Here is a 21862-nt window from a genome sequence, read left to right on the forward strand (position 1 = left end):
TAATTCCTGTTGGTGGCTCCTTTCCAAATCTTCTAGAATGGCCCAGCCTGCTGGCCCTTGAAGCTGGAGGGGGCTGGGCAGTAGGGGGTGTTGCTGTTAGTCAAGGGCTCAGGGCCATCGGGACACACTTGCTGGTTCTCCCCCAGGATCCGCTCCTGCTCATGAGGACAACACCCAAAGCATGATGTCTGTTTGATGACAACGGCTAAGAAACCTCTAAACCTTGAAAGTGTACAAACAAAGCTTGGAGGTGGCAAGGAAAGCTTCATGTCCTCCTGGTTCAGTGAATTAAATTATTAGGAAGCTTGCTTGGAGAAGAAGAAATAAGAGGCTTAGAGAAAGAAATTCATTCCTTGAAACTAAAAAGCACCATCAACACCAGACCCTTCTCAAGTTCAAAAATTCTGCTTTGACACAAGAAAATACTGTTCCAACTCCGCTTTAAAAAAAAAAATCATTTACAAAGCCTTTCTTTAGAATTCAGCCAATTAATCTTTTTAGGTAGACTGCTCAAAGAAGGAGGAAAACTCTTGTACATGTTTTCCCATCGGCTTCATCATACAAAAGGAAATAATTTTGTTGAAATTCAGTGCACAGAGCCTTGAGCTTACTTGGTATAGTGTATCTGCTTATGACACTATTCAGTGAAATTTCAGAGCTAAACAAGTATAGAAGAGCTTGAAGTTAATAATCAATTCTCTATTCTCCAATTCCTAATAAAGCTTGGGGGCCTGTGATCCAAAAGAAAGTAGGGCTAGGTCCCTATTTTAATTTTATTTTCATCCCCAATATTAGTAGCAATTAGTCAAACTCAAGATGTGGGAGTGGCTCCCCCTTCACTAATTAGACTTTTTCAATTAAAAGACAAAGACAAATAGGGAAAATGTTAATGCACAATGAGTATATGTGTTTGTATGTGAGGCTACACACAGGGTGAGGTTTACCTGTGCATCTTGTTAAAAATGCCAGTTCTGACTCAGTAGGCGTGGAGTAGGCCTAACTACCTGCATTTCTAACAGACTTCCAAGTGATACCCCATTGCTGGTCCATGGATTATACTTGGAGTAGCAGCAATGTGCGCTCATGTGATTAAAAGCTACCCTGGTGCCTTCCCTTCTGCTGTGACAAATGAGATTAATAAGCTTGACCCCCAAATTTTAGAGGCAACAACCAAACACAGAATGCAAGAAAAACTGAAATGGCTTAAAGAGTGTATTGATTTTTCTCTTCTTCGAACAGCTTTGGTCTGCAAAATATCTCCCCACCTCATATGAGCCAGAATGTAGTGGCCAGTGGGAGAAGCAGAACTATGTAGGGAACAGATGCACCTATATTATGGTTCTAGCCTAAGAATGGGCAGCCCACTGACAGCGTAGTTTAGGCTGGCCATTTAGAATCGCAAGGAGCGTTAAGTCCTAAAATGCTGAAACTTGCATGGTCCCAGAACACTTCTTGGAACAACTCTCTCCTTTCTCCCATCTAAGGTGAATGACTGTTCACTCTTCCTGCCTTGCTCCATGTCCCTCAGCTCCCTTGCCCTGGGCTCTCTCCAAGCTCTCACCTCCAAAATGCTCCTCACTTTGGGATTTCCCAGTGGCTCAGACAGTAAAGAATCGGCCTGCAATGCCAGAGACCCGAGTTCGATTCCTGGCTTGGGAAGATTTCCCTAGAAAAGAGAATGGCAACACACTCCAGTATTCTTACCAGGAGAATTTCACGGACAGAGCCTGGTGTCTACAGTCCATGGGATCGCAAGGAGTTGGACATGACTGAGTGACTATACTTTTCTTTCTTTCTTTCCATGGCTCCAGGCTTTTCTTCTGAGCTTCCTAAAGCTCCCTTTGCTGTTCAGTGACATCAAAATGAGAAAACAGGGACTTCACTGGTGGTCCAGTGGTTAAGAATTCATCTTGCAAGTCAGGGGATGCAGGTCCGATCCATGGTCAAGGAACTAAGATTCCCACGTGCTGGGAAGCAACTAAGCTCAAGCACTGCAACTACTGAGCCCATGCCCCACAACTACGGGGTCCATGTTCCGCAGTGCAACATCCCCCATGCCCCAAGACCCAATGAAGAAAAAAAGAAGGAAGGAAAGAGCAAGAAAATGATTTCATATCTATCATCTCATTTAGTCTTCTCATTACACTTATGACAAATTATCAATCTCATTTTAGAAGTGAAGAAATTTCAACATAGAAACAATAAGAGATTTGCTTAAGAGTTTCCAAATAGGTGACAAGACAAGCCTGAACCACACGCACACACACACACTACCCAGTATCTTTTTACCCCACTTGCCCTTTAGGTCTGAGCTAAAGCAGCCCTTCCTCAGGAATGGATGGCAGTGTGGACACAGGGGTGAGACAGGGCACTGCAGGTGAGTAGTATGAGCTTATGAGAACCTGAGGGAAAGGGAGGGGGCAAGAAAGGAGACTGAAGCAGACGTGCAGGGCCCTACTCCGGGTGTGGCATGGTCTCAGCACCACACTGACATGCACCTCTCAGCATCTAACAGGAAAAGGGAGTCCCTGAAGACCTTGGGGCATCAACCTGCTGGAAGAAGCTTGTGGAGCAGGAGTAAGGAGAGCCAGAGCGGTGACTGAGAGAGCCAGGAGACCAGATTATACTTCAAGGCTGCCCATTTGCCTTCCAAACAATTTGTCAACCTTAACCAGGCACTACTTCAGTTCACTTTATCAAACATACAAAGGATAAGATCTAGCACTAGGTTATCAAACGACAACTAAGTAAACTGCAGCCTGGTTTCTACGCACTGAAATGTAATTGACCTAAAAACATCAGAATAGTGCTGGCTTAGTAATATTAATTTACATTTTGTTTCCCCATTGCATGTGAAACATACGTGCTGTGTGCTAAGCCGTTTCAGTAGTTCCCGACTCTTTGCGACCCTATGGACTGCAGCCCTCTAAAATACTGGGGTGGGTTGCCATGCCCTCCGCCAGGGGATCTTCCCAACCCAGGGACTGAACCCACGTCTCTTATATCTCCTGCATTGGCAGGCGGGTTCTTTACTCCTAACACCACCCAGGGATTGAACCTGGGTCTCCTGCATTGCAGGCAGATTCTTTACTATCCAAGCCACCAGGGAAGCCCTGAAACATATAGCACAAAACAATTACATATCTGTTCAGTGAACATTAGTAATGACAAATAAATGAGCCTTTCTCACAGTAGATAATGAACACTAACATAAACCATACAGTGGGCTCAAGTGTTTTAGTTAAAAGCCAGTGGTGTCCCCTCAGAGGAAGGACAGCTATTTCTTCCACTTAGGGGAAGCATTTTGTTAAAGCCAGTAATCTCTCACCTAACACTAAAAAAATAATAAAAATAATGAAAAGAAAAGAAGGTCCACTCTTTCTCTAGTCAAGTGAATCAGCTAAGAAAAGCCAAACCAGGCCTGAGCCAATGAGACTCTTAGCCTGCAAAATATGGTGGCACGTTCACAGTTAATTTTGCTGCCATTTGTGCCTGAATTTATCGTGGTTTAGAAAAAGTAAATTGCAAGGCTAACACAGCCCGGGCTCAGGAGTCCACCAGTGGCAGCGCATCTCCAGTCGGGCTGGATATTTAGTGCCTCTGTGCCGAGACGGCCAAGGAGAGAGCCAGGGGAGGGATTACTGCTCCATGCTGCCCATAAATCACCCAGGCACTTCACACAGCCCCACGTCTCACAAATAAGGCCGGGCTGGCAACGTGTCACCGCCACACAAAAGGAAGGGAGACCTGGATGCCTTTGGCCTGCCTGGTCTTTCCCCTCCTATGTGCTTATAAAACAGGAAACATCTCAAGGTTTTCTCTCACACCTGTTCCCTCACCTTCCTGCCCTTGTTTTGCCTGGGGTGGATACTGGGCATCAGGAATCTAGTGGTTTTAGCCAAGGCAAGTCACCACCAACTCTTCATGCCAAAGTCATTTCTCACTTGCTCCTTAGGCCAGCAGTCTCTTTTTGACACCAGAGACCAGTTTCATGGAAGACAATTTTTCCACGGACCAGGGCAGGCAGGGATGGTTTCAAGGTGACTCAAGGGCATTACATTTATCATGCACTTTATTTCTATTATTCTTACATCAGCTCCACCTCTGATCATCAGGCATTAGATCCTGGAGCTTGGGGACCCTTGAATTAGGCAGCACAGCCCTACCCCTGGCTGACCGACCTTCCCCTCAAACAAAGATGATAAATTAAGGTGGACCCTCCACCCTCAGGTATCTAGTGGCTACCAAACAAACATCTGGACAGCCTTAGTCACCACCCCACCGTCCCAGAATTTTCAGAATATGAAAATCAGATTTTTTTAATTGTTTATAAAAAACGAACCGGCTTTCCCTTTTAAAACCTGCATAAATATCTAGGTGGTACTAGTTGTACAGAGGATGAAAATCATCAGATCCAAAGGCTAAAGCAAAAAAATCACCCTGGTGTCCCCCACAGAGGAACCAGCCCTTCATGTTTTAAGACAGTCATCAGCACAATTCCTGAAAACAATAGCGGCTTCTTGTTTAAAATGGAACTGCACCTGCTAGAATAACGTGTCAACAAACAATTGCTTTGTTTTTCATATGAGCCATCCAAGCTGAAGCAATGGGACTTCCTGAAGTGAATACTGGAAGACTTATTCTTAGAAGGGGACAGAATTCTCATTTTAACACAAGGCTCAGAGGGCCGAATGATGGTCATCTTCCTTCCTTCTTTTGTACTCCCTGGTGTTCATCTTATTTGGTTTTCAACAGGTTTGTTTCCATTGCAACTCTCTAGCTTCCAACACCCACAGTGCCTTATTTGGCAACTATATTTATTTCTGCTTCCTATCTGCGAACGATGAAGGGCTTTAATTGCTGTTCCACCATTTCAAACGGTTCTCAGAAGACTGCCCCTCCTCTGTTGAAAGACTTGGGATAAAGCCTGATGAAAAATTCTTTGCCAAATGTTCAATCATTGCTAAATCATTCTGCTCTTTCAATTGCACAGTCCAATTATGAGGTCTGCTTCCAGCTTTTCTCTAGCCATTTGATGCTTGTCTGTTGATCAAGTTGGGACACTTTTAAAAGGAGTTATTTTGGTAGAATTTAAGGTGCTTGGTTGTAATTAAGTGTTTTAAGTGATTCAGCCAAGGTTGTCTCCATGGGTTCAAGAAATAACCACAGCCAAAACAGCCTAGGGGAGGGGCAATATGAAAGGCTGAGAACACCTATTATTGCCTTTATCAAGGTGCAGCCAGATATCAGGCTCATGGGAGCAAGCAAAGGTTCTGGCCTCCTACACCATAGATCCTAATGCACCCCGGGCAGTGATAAACACTTAACAAGGAATTAGATCTACTTTGTTTTGTGTGTGTGTCTTTGTCTTCTCTTCTGTAGAATGGAAGGAGATAGAAGACTAAATACAATGATTTTATGCTATGCTGAAAATGGAAAAGTAACATGAAAACTACAGGCCATTATAGGAGAAACAGTTCAGAACCTAAGTCTGCATTCAAAGAGCTGTGTGATCTTAGGAAAGTCACTACACCTTTCTGAGTCTCAAATTACAAATTAATTTTGGAATTTGCTATAGGCTAGCTGCTTTCTAAATTCCTTTTCAACTTAGAAAGCCTAGAATTTCTACTCTAAAGATCCAGCCTTATAAAGGAATTAAAATAAATAAAGGAGTCCAGCATATCAGGTGAAAGTGAAAGTGTTAGTTGCTCAGTTGTGTTCAACTCTTTGCAACCTCATGGACTATCCAGGGAATTCTCCAGGCAAGAATATTGGAGTGGGTTGCCATTCCCTTTTCCAGGGGATGTTCCAAATCCAGAGATCAAACCCAGGTCTCCTGCATTGCAGGCAGATTCTTTACCATCTGAGCTACCAGGGAAGCATATCAGGTAGCACGGAAGAATTTTTGTATTAATTTGAAACTGTGCTCCATTTGACATTTCTTAGCTTCTTAATTTACTAAGTTCTCAGTACTTCAGTTTCCTAATCTATGAAATGAGCATATTAATAGCATCTACTTCACTGAATTGATGTGAGAATTAAGGGTATTAATACATGTAAGTTCTTAGAACAATTCCTGGCAGGCAGGAAGTATGCCATAAATGTTAGCTGTCACTAGTCACAACAGTAGTAGTTGTTATGGAATAGCTGTTTGATTCATTTGATTGTTTATAAATGCTTTTGAAAAACAAACAATCATAGTAGTTGTTTATTGTGCTGTCCTTAAATTGCTTATAAATGTGTCTAAAGCTTCCAAGGTACTAAACCTGCTCTGTCGACCACCACTATTACCTGCTGGCATTGACATATGAGGTAGGACTGATGAGAGATAAGACATTGGCCATCAAGTTTAAAAGCTAACAATTTGAGCTTCAAGTACTCCAAACTCTCTTTCTCCATAAATATTTTGAGCTATCACACAAATTCCAACAGATCTCCCCCCAAAAAGCTTGGACAGCTTCTGTCAATAGCCCATTCTTAAAAGAAAGGGGCTGGACCAACCTAACTGCCAGCCCTAAGACTCTATATATCTAAGACCTTGCTTACTTGTGGGCCATATGGTGAAAAAAAAGGTTATTTTCAGACTAAGCAAAAGCAGACAGCTCTATGATTGATACTATTTGAGCACCCACCCTAATACATCTCATAAAACGTATGAACTTCCACCTATGTGCAAAGATTATATCACTATATTCTGGAGACATTTTTGTCAGAGTGAATAAATTAGCTAAATATCAGTGGGAGTTAGTTAATCTGATTATATCACTATTACTTTTCATATATAGAGCTTCTTTTTTGTGCCTGGCACTGCAATGGCTCCAGAGTTTCAAAGATAAGATCAAGCCCTCATAAAACCAAGCCATACTCTTGAGGACTCTCAGACACTATAACGGAGTAGTTAAGAGCACAGGCTCTGAGGTCAGACCGTCCGGGTCCTGGTCTCTAGAAGAAAGAATGGCAAGTAATTCATAAAAAAAAAAATTTCCACTTCAGAGTCTTTTTCCCAACTCAGTTTTGCTTCCAGGTAGAAATTATATACCAAGCCAAAGACCCAATGAAAAGAGTAAGTCAGAACTCCTGAAATCCAGAACCCTTCTTTCACATCTATCTGTGGCACAGAGAACCAGGACGGGAACGGCATGAAGCATGGGTCATTGAGACTTGTTAAGTCACAAGGCAGTTTTAGACAGGAAGCCCCTTCCCTGGTCTCTTCATTTACTAGGCAGCATGGTCAACAGAGTCCTGGTTAGCTATCTGCATTCTCAACACCTGATCATTTTAGACAGAAAATGTTAGTTGCTCAGTCATGTCCAACTCTTTGCGACCCCATGGACTTCAGCCCATAGGATTCTCCTAGCAAGAATAATGGAGTGGGTTGCCATTTCCTTCTCCGCTAGACAGAAAATCCACGTATAAATCCAGATGACCACTGATGGTTTGTGCAAACATAATACTGAAAACGTGTGATAGTTACAATACCCTCAAACTGCCCTTGTTCACATAACCCTAATTCAATGTGTTTTCTTACTAAACAATAATGCCTCACAATAATAGAATTCAGTACTACTGAAGAATGAGAACTTTCTAAAACCACACAATTTTCATCAAACAAGCAATTAATCAATTCTAGGAGTTTGATGATTTAGATAAAAATCAAATTCAGCAACTACCCAGCTTCTCATCCAACAGAAAATATAGACTAATGTTTGAACTGTTTGTTGAAATATTTTTATTGGAGGGTTTGTGGTTCATATTTTCTAGACATACATTGAATTAGGATGACTTGGAGCCATTTATAAGTTCATAAATTCTCCTCTACCTATTCCCCTTGCCTTTTAAAAAATCACCTAGAAATACAGTAAAAAATTTTTTTAAGAAAACAATTTTTAGGCAGAAAATATGCTGTGTCTCCTAAAACACAAATGGGCACACACACACACACGCAATTCCTCTGGCATTTCCTTTAGTGTAACAAAAAGATTATTCCTTGACATATTTCCCAGCTCCTTTCTTCAGGCCTTCCCGCTTTTTCCCAAGCTGCTCATTCCAACACTGCCTTTAACTCTGATGAATTTTATTAAACACGACTACTTAATTACCATCAATCTATTATGCTATGTACTTCACCTCCACTGACACATCTGATCCCATTATATGCCTGACCTTTAACGGTCATCAAATCAGAGTCATTCCGGTCAGTTCAGTCCAGGCCTGACACATGCCCAGGTCACAGAGATGAAGGTGCAGGGGCCTAGCAGACCACGTTGCCCTGCCCTTCGCTTAACACCTTTGTCAATAGAATTTCACAACTGGGAAACTGCCAAGATTTCTTCCTGGCTTGAAGAAAATGCCCCTCCTTTTACAGAAAGCTGAAATAAATAATTACACACACACTGACCAGCACTGACTTTTATATAATTGGTGCCTCTCCACCTGTCTGACACACTGCCCTCTTTGATGTCTGTGTCGAAAAGCTTCTGGTTGAAAAGTGAGGATGGATGGGGACAGCCCTCTAACATAGGGGTTCCCAAACTCTGGGATCTAAAACCTGTGCTCTGAGGTGGTACTGATGTAATAGTAATAGAAATAAAGTGCACAATAAACGTAAGGCACTTGAATCATCCCAAAACTATCCCCCATCCTTGGTCTGTGGAAAAATTGTCCTCCACAAAACTGGTCCCTGGTGCCAAAAAGGTTGGTGACTACTGCTCTAGGAGATGTCAAGCGCTCCATACTAGCAGAGTCCCCAAAAGATCCCCCAAGAAAGGAAACTGAGCGTTGCCAGAGCCATACCAGCAAAGGGGGTGGCACCTTCCAGTGAAAGGTAAGCCCGTGGAAGAGTCTGAGTTCACAGACCTGTGTGTTGCCCTCTGACAGGAACAGCCATCTGGGCTGCTCTCCCTCTGAGCCATTTGCTGAAAAACACTCCCTCTCAACCTAATGAGAAAGCCATTTATAAAAGAGCCTCTTCCGGCTGTTGGGGCCTGGTCATTGTTACTCAGCCATTGGCCTTCCCTGGTGGTAAACATGGCACTGTTTTCCCAGACCAAACATGGACTGTCCCACGAGGTAGCCAGACACACTGTCTGGTGTGCACAAACATTTCAACTTCTGACTGGAAGGCTCAACCTGGTGCTATCTTCCCCTTGCTAATGCATGTGTATTTTTACCAGCCCTTCTGGGAAAACGGCCCTGCTTTATGGCAACTTGTCCCTGACAAGGAATTTCTCATCGAGATTGAAATCTGTGACCATCACCAAAGAGCCCAACCCTTCCAAGTTTCAAGGATGAGGAGGTTCGTCCAGGGAAAGAACTGTGACTTTTTAGTTCTTTAGTTCTACAGAAGCAGGACTGTAGTTTCTTCAGAGCTGTGATAAACAAAAGCCCACGCAGAGTTGCCAAAAGCAATCACAAATATGAGGCATGTAATGGATTAACAGTGGAGTTAATTCTTAAAAGAGCCATATTTTCACTGAGATCTTTCTTCTAGTTTCTAGATTCTCTGTTTTCCAATTGAGTTCTCATTATTTTATTTTCCTCCCCCCACCTCCTCGTAAAACATACTGACCTGAAATGATGAAATACATCTTCTGTGTAGCTCCTTCTTTCCACACTCACTCTTTGCCTTTGGTCAAAGTTATTTTCACAACAGCTTTCACTTTTTGCCAGGCTCATAAGCCTTACCTGTTATATACTAAAATGTACTTAAAAGCCATGACTAGGGCCTCAAAAGGGATCCAACCCTCTAATAATGGTCTCAGGTATGGGGCTGAAGCAACCTCAGCTCCCTGAAAATATATGAAGTTTCACTGTGTGAGAAATGGGGACACAAATAATAAATCAGAAGAAAAGACTTCAATCCCATTATCATCTTTCATCTGAAAGACTGGAATTCACAGTCTTTCCACAAATCACTTCCCTTGCTGTTAAATGTCCTCCAGAAGACTCTAAATGTCTTCTAAATTGAAGTTAATTGTTAAGAAGGATACGCTCAGGTGATCTGTCATTGGACTCAGTGAAAATATTTGGCAATGCGAGCTTCATTTCATCTGAGAATCTCAAGGCAATTGACAAGCGATCAGAGGTTATTTCCAAACTGGGAGGGGTGTGCAGAAGCTCAGGCTTCCCCTGGTGGTTCAGCAGTAAAGAATCTGCCTCCCAAGCAAGAGATGCACGTTCGATCACTGGGTCAGGAAGATTCCCTGGAGGGGGAAATGGCAATCCACTCCAGTATTCTTGCCTGGAGAATCCCATAGACAGAGGCACCTACCTAGTGGGCTATAGTCCTTGGGGTAGCAAAGAGTCGATTGAAACTACTGCGCATGCAATCAGAAGCTCAGAGCATAAATAACTTCCCATTTCAAACAATTCAAACTGATTATCAAAAAAGTTACCCAGCCAAAAACTAGCATATTGGAAAAATAGCATAACCTATTAATTAGTATGCAACAGCCATTTATCAATTCTGATTCCAAAATCTCATTTTAGTTATAAGTTTATGTACATAAGTGATGAGTATGCAGGGCAAAAAATTCCTTATGTTTTCCCAAGATTTTTTTTTCCCCTTGGATCAAAATTGAAGTCTCAGAAAGAATTCAGATCAGCCAGACACAGGACTGATAGGTTTATAAAATTCACTGTATCTTCTTGCCTTTGTTGTGTAGTTTATCCTCAAGCTCCAAACTTGAAGACTCATCTCTATTTTCATTGGTTATATTATAATAGAAAAATTTCCCTGGCATTGCGTATTTTCAGTATGTTTCTCTATGTCTAACTGGCATAAGCTGACTTTGCCGAGTTAAAAATTTAACAATAATTCGGAGGGGGTAGTAAGTGAATATCCTGTTGCTTTTACATACATTTGCCCTTGATTCTATATGTCTATTCTCCGTTCCTTAATGGAGAAGGCAATGGCAACCCACTCCAGTACTCTTGCCTAGAAAATCCCATGGACGGAGGAGCCTGGTAGGCTGCAGTCCATGGGGTTGCGAAGAGTCGGACACGATTGAGCGACTTCACTTTCACTTTTCACTTTCATGCATTGGAGAAGGAAATGGCAACCCACTCCAGTGTTCTTGCCTGGAGAATCCCAAGGACGGTGGAGCCTGGTGGGCTGCCGTCTATGGGGTCGCACAGTCGTGTCCACGACTGAAGTAACTTAGCAGCAGCAGCAGCTGTTCCTTAATGATCCTATGTGAATTTTAAGATGTCTTTTTTCTTTTTCCCTCTCTCATCTTACCCTTGCTTCTCTCAATTCGTCTCTCAAATAAGTTGAAATTTTCCCTTTCTTGGTTCACAATACATCTCCACAGACATCTTACCCTTGTGAGCACACAGACATACGTGCACATATTACAATGCTACATAAGGGTTAGGTAACTGGTGTGTCACTAAAATTGCTATCAGTCTGTATCTGTATCACCTTAAAGGAGGACCAATCAATTAACCCTTTTTTAAGTTCTGCTTATAACGAGTTACAGCAGTCAAAAAAGTGATGCACACCCCTTTACTTTAAACAATGCTAATGTGTTCTTGTGAGAGGATGCATTGACAGTTTTACGAGACTGGAGTCTAGTGAAAGCAGGTGTACATGGCCCCACAAAAATGGCACTGCATCCTGAGGTCTGAGCAGAGATACGAAAGTCATTTCGTGTGGTTAACTTTTGCAGAAACTCAGAAATGAGGCAAGAGTGAAAAGCCATCTGCTGCCAAGATACAAGCACAGCTATTAGCCTTCCCACTATTCACATGGCCACACCTGAAACTGATACAGAGTGACGTTACCTAATAGCTTAATTAATGCTTTTCCACACTGCATTATATATACACTGGCATGAGCTAAGCATAGGAAAAATAACCTAGATAGAACTGTACCTAAGTTGTAGTTTAATCAAAGATGAAAATGTTAGGACTTCCTTGTTGGCCCAGTGGATAGGAATCCACCTGCCAGTGTAGGGGACATGGGTTCGATCCCTGGCCTGGGACAATCCCACATGCAACAGAACAACTAAAGCCTGTACACCACAACTACTGAAGCCTACGTGCTCAAGGGCTGGCAAGCCACAGCTGCTGAGCCTGTGTGCTGCAACTACTGAAGCCAATATGCCGAGAACCTGTGCTCTGCAACAAGAGAAGCCTGTGCACAAGTGGCCCTCACAAGCACAGCTAGAGAAAGCCTGCGTGCAGCAGCAAAGACCCAGTGCAATCAAAAATAAATATAAATAAATAAAAATTTTTTTAAAAAACAAAATAAAAGGTCATGGTAAAAATAAAAGATGAAAATGCTATTTTTAAAATAAAATTTAAAAATTTGTTGTTCCTCACAGGTGAAAAACATTCAAGCAATCTCAATCAAAGTGGGAAAGTAATACTGGATCCTAATTTTAAAAAAGACACTAACAGCAGCATTTTAAACTAAACTCTTAGAAATTATAAACTGAAATAAATAAACTCATAGAAGCAAATGAAACAATTCATATTTCTTTTCTGGGCCACACCCTCCTCTTTCTTTTTTGTTTCCTGCTGTATTTTAGGCCAGCCTTTGTCCTTTCGAACATTAACTTGTGAGATAGACTAATGGCTTTCTCAAACATCTTTTACCATAAAGCACTTATAAACAAGGGCCATTAGAAAATCAGGAAAGAGGACAGGAATGAATTTACCATTCTGTGAGGTGGTAGAGAAGGCCTTGATTTACACTTCAGACATGAGCAGTGCTGGACTCAGATGGCTGGTGAAGAGCCAGCCTCCACGAAGCCTGCACTAAGCAAAGTCAGGTCAAAAGAGAATTGGAGATGCACCAACTACCTTGCAAGAACTCAGGAAGAGGCTCTCCAGACCACAGAGCACCCTCAGAGACAACATTCGGCCCTTTAACCTGGGTCTTTACCAGGAGCTTTCCCCTGACACATGTGGAATCTCGATGGACCACCACTTCAACCTGGGGCCAAGAATTCCCAGCTTCCTGGTCCTCAGCTTCAATGGCTGGTTTTACACCTGCTGCGGTGAAAGCCTCAAACATCGTAGCCACATTTGGAAGTAGTTCATTAAAGAGGTTCTAAATGCCTATTTTTTAAAATATTTTTAGAACACTTGGGAGTTTTATAGCACAGGAGAGGCCTATAAAAGTAAAGTACTTTGCTAACAGTATATGGAAGGAAATTTTCAAATTAATTTTTAGTGCACATTGTTGCTTCTGAGGGTTTTTGTTTAATTTTTATAGTGTTAGAGGTTACACTCATCATTTTATTAAAAGACTCAATTATATTTAACATTTATGGAGCACCTTTCCTTTGCAAGCTACTTGGCTGAGGATTTAAGGATGAATGAGAGGTGAACCTGGACAGGAAGCTCACAGGGTGTTAACACACAAACACAACACAGCTCTCCCTGTACACTATCAAGGTACATACGAGGGTGTAATGCCCTTCAAGATAGGAACCATACATTCCACGGCACAGATGGGAGTGCATGCTTTGTACTATAAAGGTAATTCAGCAAAGCTTCAAAGAAGAGGTGGCCAGGCCTTAAAGATGATTCAAAGTTCTCTAGCAAGGGCTCAGGGGGAAGAGTATTCATAGTCCATCCTGGAGATAGAGCTCAATCAAAGACCTGGAGACTGGAAACCACAGGTGTCCTTGCAGGCCAGAAAGTTGCCTGTTGAACCGTGAGGAGCAGACTCAAAGTGGAGAGACGCACAGGGCTCACTGTTGGTCACGCACTTTGATGAACATCTTGTTGTGTTGTGTGCATGTGTGCTCAGTTGTGTGCAACTCCTTGCAACCCCATGGACTGTAGCCTGCCAGGCTCCTCTGTCCATGGGAATTCTTCAGGCAAGAATACTGGCGTGGGTTGCGATTTCCTTTTCCAGGAGACCTTCCTGGTCCAGGGATCAAACCCACATCTCTTGCGTCTCCTGCATTGGCAGGCAGATTCTCTACCACTGAGCCACCTGGGAAGCCCTGTTATGAACACCTTACTGGGAGACAAAACCTGGCTAATAAGCACATATCTCAAGGGTCACGCAGAAGCAGACTGGATTACCACAGTGTTTTACTGACCAAAGAACTCAAAGCATTTAATCCATGAAGAACACCATCCCTTCTCCTCATTCTCTAGCTCTTGCTAGGGAAGATTTTTTTTCCCCCCTGGAAGTTTCTCCAGGTGATTGGAGGAGGAGGAAAAGAAAGAGTCCTTTACAAAAATGTGGTATATTCAAAATGTTAACAGGTAACAAATACATATGCTTTTTGCATTTTCAAAATGTGTAGAAATATAAGATTTATATGTATGCGTGAATCATCATGCCATGCAGGCAGCATGGTTTCATAATGGCAGACAAGTTTAAAGTTTTAGAATGGGCTTTGTTCAAACCTCCATATACCTCTGTTTCAGTATATATACTCTCATTTGAAAAAAAGCTCACAAGTTTAAACTTAAGGCCCTTCATGAATGTAAAGCCATGAATGTACTGCCACCCTGTGCCCCCTCACTCCTACCCAGTTCTTTCTAAATGATGATCAATGAACACTGAGGGTGTTAGTCACTCAGTCATGTCCAACTCTTCGCCACCCCATGGACCATAGCCCACCAGGCTCCTCTGTCCTTGGGATCCTCCAGGCAAGATACTGGAGTGGGTTGCCATTTCCTTCTCCAGAGTATCTTCCCAACCCAGGGAACGAACCCAGGTCTCCTGCATTGCAGACAGATTCTTTACCATATGAGCCACCCGGGGAGCCGGATGAACACTGAATTGGGAACAAATGACTGACAGCTCTCTCCCCAGCCAAGAGACTCTACTGTTGGAGCAGGCATATCTTAGTTGAATATTTTTTTAAGAATAAGACTGGAAAGGCATATGCACACAAGAAGGTGCATGGAGGCAGCACCTTTGTGGAAAGCCCACTCCCCTCCCAGGGCTCTCCTGCTAAGATTCTGAGCACATTGCCTCTGGAATTACTGAATGGTTGGGGACAAGCAGAGAGCTTTGCTGCTGGTCACTCCACCTCTACCACTGCCACTAATGCCCATTTCCTGGGCTTTGCTCCCTCTACAGTTCACTGCGCAGAGTGGAGTTAACGGGGACATGCTTCTCCACCTCGGCCACTGGCAGGTGGTCTATGAGGCACAGGCTGCCCGGACGTCCATCAGAGAGGGGTCTCCTGAGAACAGCAGGAGGCCAGTTCCTGCTGCCAGCCCACCTCCACCAGCCCTGACAAGGGACAGTCCCCTCCCACCTCTCCACTGGCCATTCGGACCCATCCCAACACGACTGCCAGATGAAGCGAGAAAGGCTGGCAACACTATTGACACAAAGTAGAAAGAAACCTGCCTTCTCTCCACAGCAGGGAAAACACATGGCAACTTTCTGCCATAACCCCTGTGCCATTTCAAAGTCATCAGCAATTACTGTGCCCCTGCAGGTGCGGGAAAATCAAATGCTGGGACCGTACATGCTAAGTTGCTTCAACCGTGCCCAACTCTGCAACCCCATGGACTGTAACCTACCAGGCACTTCTGTCCGTGGGATTCTCCGGGCAAGAACACTAAAGTGGGTTGCCATGTCCTCCTCCAGGGAATCTTCCCAACCCAGGGATCGAACCCATATCTCTTATGTCTCCTGCATTGGCAGGCAGACTCTTTGCCACTAGCGCCACCTGGGAAGGGTGGTGGGGGAACAAAATGATCTCTGCTAAAAATGTAAAACACTGCAGGGCACAGGTGTGGGGAGCTCTGAAGAAACAGGCCTGGGGGACACCGGGACTCCGAGAGTAGCTCCCTTAGCAGGTGGCCTGGGTTCGTCCCATGACCCATGGGGAAGATGCAGTTTGAGGCATTTTTCTCTTCATCCCCACAAGTTATGAGGAATGAAAACCTACTATTTTGAAAAGACCCTGATGTTGGGAAAGATTGAAGGCAGGGGTAGAAGGGGATGACAGAGGACTAGAAGGTTGGATGGCATCACCATCTCACACAGACGTGAGTTTCAGCAAACTCTGGGAGATGGTGAAGGACAGGGAAGCCTGGCATGCTGCAGTCCATGGGGTCACAGAGTTGAACACGACTGAGCAACTGAACAACAACATTCTGAAAATTTCACGCCAAAATTCATCTGTACACTGCAGAGGGACCTCAGGCTTGGACCTGGTGCCCTGGTTTCACCCAGCCTTGCCTCTTCAAGATCTTAAATCTTCCTGGTGCCTCCTTCACAGTCACCTGCATGTCACCTGGACCATAGTAATTTGATGTTTTTCTTCAAGCATTTACTTCCGTCCCTTAAATTTGTTTTAAAAAGAACAATTTCAAATGGAAAACCAGTATCATCTGCTATGATACAGGGAATGGTATCAAGAATGAAAACTAAACAATGTTATTAAATTCTAGCTAAATTTTGTCACCCAACTAATCCTCTGTCTTTATGCTCAATATCTCTATTGAGCATTAGCACATGTTAATCTGCATTTTTTCTTGCAAGTGTTGGAAGGACTGAAAGAGAGCTTGAAAGGAAAGGACTCTCACTTCTTGGTTCAAGGCTGTGGAGTCCTCAGCCTGTAAACCACTGAAATCACCCCATTCTCCATTCTAATCTACACCCAACACTTCAGAAACCACTATACTAAAGGCTACAGTCCATGGGGTCACAAAGAGTCAGACACAACCGAAGCAACTTAGCATGCATATACATGCTAAGGATAGAAAAACACAAGGCTGGGTTTGTCTGTGTTGTTGTTTTGTTTGCCTTTTTCCCATCTCAGGGAGAATGATGGCACTTTGACTCTTTCTCTACCATGCACTTAGCATAAATTCCATAAGTTGCTTGAGTTTAGGGACCTCATCTACACCAGCACCAGGCGTGCACGGGGAGCGCTCAGACACAGCTTATAGGAGAGTGAGCAAATGCTGCTGGCTGTCATCTTCTTTTGCTTACTCCTTCCCTTTCGCTTCCCTAGAAGCATTCCAGCGAGGTGATATTCAGAATAAAGCTACGCAGAAACCTCTTAGAGATGACATGATAGTCATTTAATTCAATGACATGATCCTCCTTGCAAAACATTCCATTCTCTCACCAGCCAGGTAGCCTCCACAGCTCAGGCAATAACTCTGAGAACAAATTATATATATTGCTCCATTTCACGGATGGACTTGTTCAAGGTCCAAAGAGGTAAAAGAAGTAAGCCAAAATCACATAGGGGCTTCCCTGATAGCTCAGTTGGTAAAGAATCCGCCTGCAATGCGGGAGACCCCAGTTCAATTCCTGGGTCAGGAAGATCCCCTGGAAAAGGGATAGGCTACCCACTCCAGTATTCTTGGGCTTCTCTTGTGGCTCAGCTGGTAAAGAATCCGCCCACAATGCGGGAGACCTGGGTTTGATCCCTGGGTTGGGAAGATCTCCTGGAGAAGGGAAAGGCTACCCACTCCAGTATTCTGTCCTAGATAATTCTATGGACTGTATAGTCCATAGGGTCATAAAGATTCGGACACGACTGAACAACTTTCACTTTCACTTTCAAGATCACATACAGGGGTATTGAATTTAAAATTCCAGACAGACCTCCAGCTTAAACTTTTGAGCCACACAGTAGGATTAGCCAAAATCACAGCTCCCACACGCAAACTCCAGCAAAGCTGTGCTACCTGCCAATATCACAGTTAAGCATTATGGCCCTCAAACACTTTGTGAAAGTCATGGCAACCTATCTGTTAGCTCATCCCAAAGTTCTTATTTTTATTTGGTTTTCTGAGGCCCTATCTGTGCCGAGCTTACAAATCAAAAGGAAAAAGCTCATGTGTGCTTTCTGAACATTTTGTAGGATGCTCATCTCTCCGATGTTCTGTATTTCTTGGCCCTGTAGTCTCGAACACTGGGTTCATTGTGTTACACAGCAGTGTCGACAAATGCTATGCACCAAAGGAGAAAAGCACTGGAGCTATCATCTGCTTTCTATCCCAGTAGCTTCCTCATCAATCTTTTCCTGTGATGACCAGCGGACGGAGGATACATTTAAAGCAACACAGAATTCTGTGAACATTACCCATTCTCCAAAGGCATTTTTTTAAAATCACAAAACAGGAAGTTCCAAGCCATTGAAACTCACCAGTATATTTGCTTGAAAGTCTTCTGGAACAACAAAACAGTACATGCCTACCCAGGCGAGCAGACTATTATAAAAGCAGATGTTTTGCTCACTTCCACCTCAGAGAAACACATTGTCAATTTAGTTAACATCCTCTAGTCATTTGAACAGGCTTCTCAGGAAGTCGGCAATGATATAACTCAAGTACAATATGATCCTTATGCCCCCATTGATCTCGTACTCGTACATCTGAGCAGAAGATAGATGTGAGTGTGTGTGTTAAATGAATTAGAAAGAAGAAAAATGCCTGTAGTTGGGCTACTCACCACTCTCACTCAAATGTCAACCCACAGGAGTGGGATTCAAGGAACAAAAGGTGCTTGGGGCGGGGTGGGGGCGGGGTGGGGGCGGGGGCATCCTTGTCCATGGATTACATTCCTGCCAACGGTTCGGCACTGCCTGTTCCCAACAGCAAGAACAGAATAAATCACCCACACACTCAGCCTGTGCAGAAGATAATCCCCAAAGTACCCCAACAGCCAGTGTTGGGGGCCTGCATCTGCCTTTTCCAGTGATCTGGTCTCACCGTGTCTGGGGCCAAGACTCAGGAAGAGACATTAAGGTTGGAGTCAAGATGAAGGGGCAGAAAGAAAAGGAAGCAACAGAGTAAGACAAGGGGAGGAATCAAGGAAAGATGGGAAAATGAAGAGAGGCAGGAAACAGTTGTGATCCTGGGCAAAAAGGGGTTGAGGAAAATGTGGCCAGACGAGCATGCAACAGTCTTGCTGCTGGTCGGAGAATCCCCACACAGAACAGGATCACTTGGAATGCCCACGTGGCACCTCCAGCCACAGGGAGGGGACGCAGGTGTAAGAACACAGGACACTCCAAGCGCTCCTGTAGAAGAGTAGTCACTGCCTGAACTAATGCAGGTCCTCCCAGAACAGACTTCAGTCATTAAGCTAAGTATTCCCAAGGCTCCACACACACACACACACACACACACACACACACACACACACACACACACACACACACACACACACACACACAAACACACCTTTGCTGGCAACAAGATAAGCTTATTACTGTTAATAAGATAGTTTTTGTCCCTTATTTACAGAGTTTTTGAGGTCATGCTCCTGTAAGTTTTTTAAGCTAATATATTCATATAAGAGCATAGCAAATAAGCTCATCAAAGTCACTATTAAGCCCACACCCCCTGTTATACTAACCTAGACTTTTGTTTAAGAGGTTAAACTCTCCAAATTGATGATGCTAACCAAGCCTCGCTGGTACAGGGTAAAGGAGAGCAAATCATGCCTGGTAGCAGGGCCCTGCTTCCAGGCAACCCTTTTCTCTCTCCAAGACATCAATGCCACCCAAGTAGCACCAGGCGTGCAAGGCAGCCCTGACATCAGTGGGATTTGAACAAAGGGCCAAAGGGTCTCTTTTTTAAACGTCTGCTTGGGGCCTTGCAAACTCAGAATTTAACCTTATGCTACTGGGGTAACGTTCATTTGGGAGTACTTAAGCTTAAATTACTCTTAAATCACTCGTCTGTGCTAGACACACCCAACTCTTGGCAGGGAACCAGAGTCAGGATGCACCGCCCAGGACCCACTGTTCCAACCTGAAACTTGAAAGGCCTTGAAATCCGAAAAGCAAACACAGCCTCTCAATCAACTTTTTAAACTCATCTGCTTCCTCTATCTCCAGCACACTGTTTTTCTGTTTGAGGATTTCCAAGTAGAATTGAAATGCTGGCCCAGGACAGACTGAAGGGAGGCCCGCGGTGTTCTTGGGGCTGCAGTAAGCACTAAGGAGGACACAGAAGGAGACGACCAGTCAGATCAGCCCACGTGGGCTCACAGGAAATTGCCCTGGGAATGGGTAAGAGCATCGCATCTGGGTCAGGCTGCAGCTCTGCCATTTACAAATGGTGTAAGGTTGAGAATATGATTTAACCGCTGTGCCTGTTTTCTCATCTATGCTGTGCTGTGCTATACTGGGCTCAGTCACTCAGCCGTGTCTGACTCTTTGTGACCCCATAACTGCAGCCTGCCAGGCTTCTCTGTCCTTGGGGATTCTCTAGGCAACAATACTGGAGTGGGTTGCCATGCTCTCCTCCAGGGGATCTTCCCAACCCAGAGATCGAACCCAGGTCTCCCACATTGCAGGCAGATTCTTTACCTTCTAAGCCACCAGGGAAGCCCAAGAATACTGGAGTGGGTAGCCTATCCCTTCCCCAGGAATCTTCCCAACCCAGGAATCAAACCAGGGTCTCCTGCATTGCAGGTGGATTCTTTACCAGCTGAGCTACCAGGGAAGCCCTTTCTCATCTATAAGATGAGGATAATAGCAATGCCTAGCTCACAGGGTTATTGTGAGAATTAAGTGAGTTCATATATGTAAGAGGCTTAGGACAGTCCCTATTAGCTTAGATGCTTAATATTTTTACTATTTTTTTTACCATAAGTATTCTTAGTTTATAAAACCATGGATTACTCCCTCTTGCCTATGAAAGAAATACATGCCTCCTGATGTGGCATTCAAGGTTTGAACCATCTGCCCACAACCTACTTGTAGAGCCTCATCTTCCACTACTACCTACCAGCTGCCATATTTTAAAACAAAAGAGATGCTTTATCATTACCTGGACATAGTTCACAATTCCTTGACTCACCTCATACAATTTTCTCTGCATCACCCCCTACCATATTTCTTTATTTACTAAAGTATAGTTGATGTATAATGTTGTATAAATTACAGGCGTATTATACAGTGATTCACAATTTTAAAGGTTATGCTTCATTTATAGTTGTTATAAAATATTTTCTATATTCCCCATGTTGTACAATATATCCTTAGATCCATCTTTCAGACCATTCTCAAATACTACACATACTTTTAGCCTGAATGGCCCAAACATTCATCGAATACATAAAACCCAATATGTCTAGTTAGTTCTGTAGTTTCTCATATGACATGGTCACCAAGTTCTCTATGATCCAGTTCACCCTCCTCTTCACATACTTCAATCATCAATGTCCTTCTTCAAAAATAGCGACCAACACTGTGTGCAATGCTCTGGATATGCTTTAATCCATAGTATAAAGGGTTGGATCATCTTCGTGATTAATCTGTTCCTTTATCACACCCTAATATATGCCATCTTCTTAGAGGTCACATGATATTCCCTCACTGATACACAGTTTCTGTTCAACTAGACATTCTTCACTTGAATCTACTGTCAAGACTTCCCATAATTACACCATTGACTTTTTTTTAAACCTAAATTGACAATTTTACATTTATGTATACTGAGTGGCACCTTGCAGACCACAGGGCAGACTTCCAATTTAACAAAATAATTTGGAACACACTTTGTTTATCTTTTGCATTGACTGTATCTCCCAGTGAAGTCATCTGAAAAGCATTCTCTCTGTGTCAATGGACAGCAATGTGAAATGATATAGGAACAAGGACAGATTATTGCAGCCATCAACTAAAGAGTCTCCCCAACTTGACAGATCCACAGACCTTGAGATAATGGTTATTTTATCAGCTGTCTAACCCAGCCTGCTTTCATGACCTTATTCACAAACATATAATGAAGCTTTATGAAATGCTTTTTTGAAAGCAAGGTTGTCAGTGTCTATACCATTCCCCTAGCAAGAATCTTTTTTTTTAAGGTTAGGGTTATTTTGCTGTGACAAATATATGTAACTCCCAAAAGTTGCTACTGTTTTTTAACACTCCAAAACAATGCCTAGATAAGTTTTTCA

The 21862-nt window shown here is 43.3% G+C and overlaps 1 protein-coding gene across 9 annotated transcripts in view; it reads right to left on the reverse strand.

Moving 5' to 3' along the window:
• MECOM (MDS1 and EVI1 complex locus) overlaps window positions 1-21862 on the reverse strand; it is a 617068-nt gene that overhangs the window by 566242 nt on the left and 28964 nt on the right. The gene's annotated exons all lie outside the window — the stretch shown is intronic.

This window comes from Giraffa tippelskirchi, chromosome 2 (genome assembly GCF_054371585.1).
Source record: "Giraffa tippelskirchi isolate mGirTip1 chromosome 2, T2T-mGirTip1v1.2.pri, whole genome shotgun sequence".
Lineage (NCBI taxonomy): Eukaryota > Metazoa > Chordata > Mammalia > Artiodactyla > Giraffidae > Giraffa > Giraffa tippelskirchi.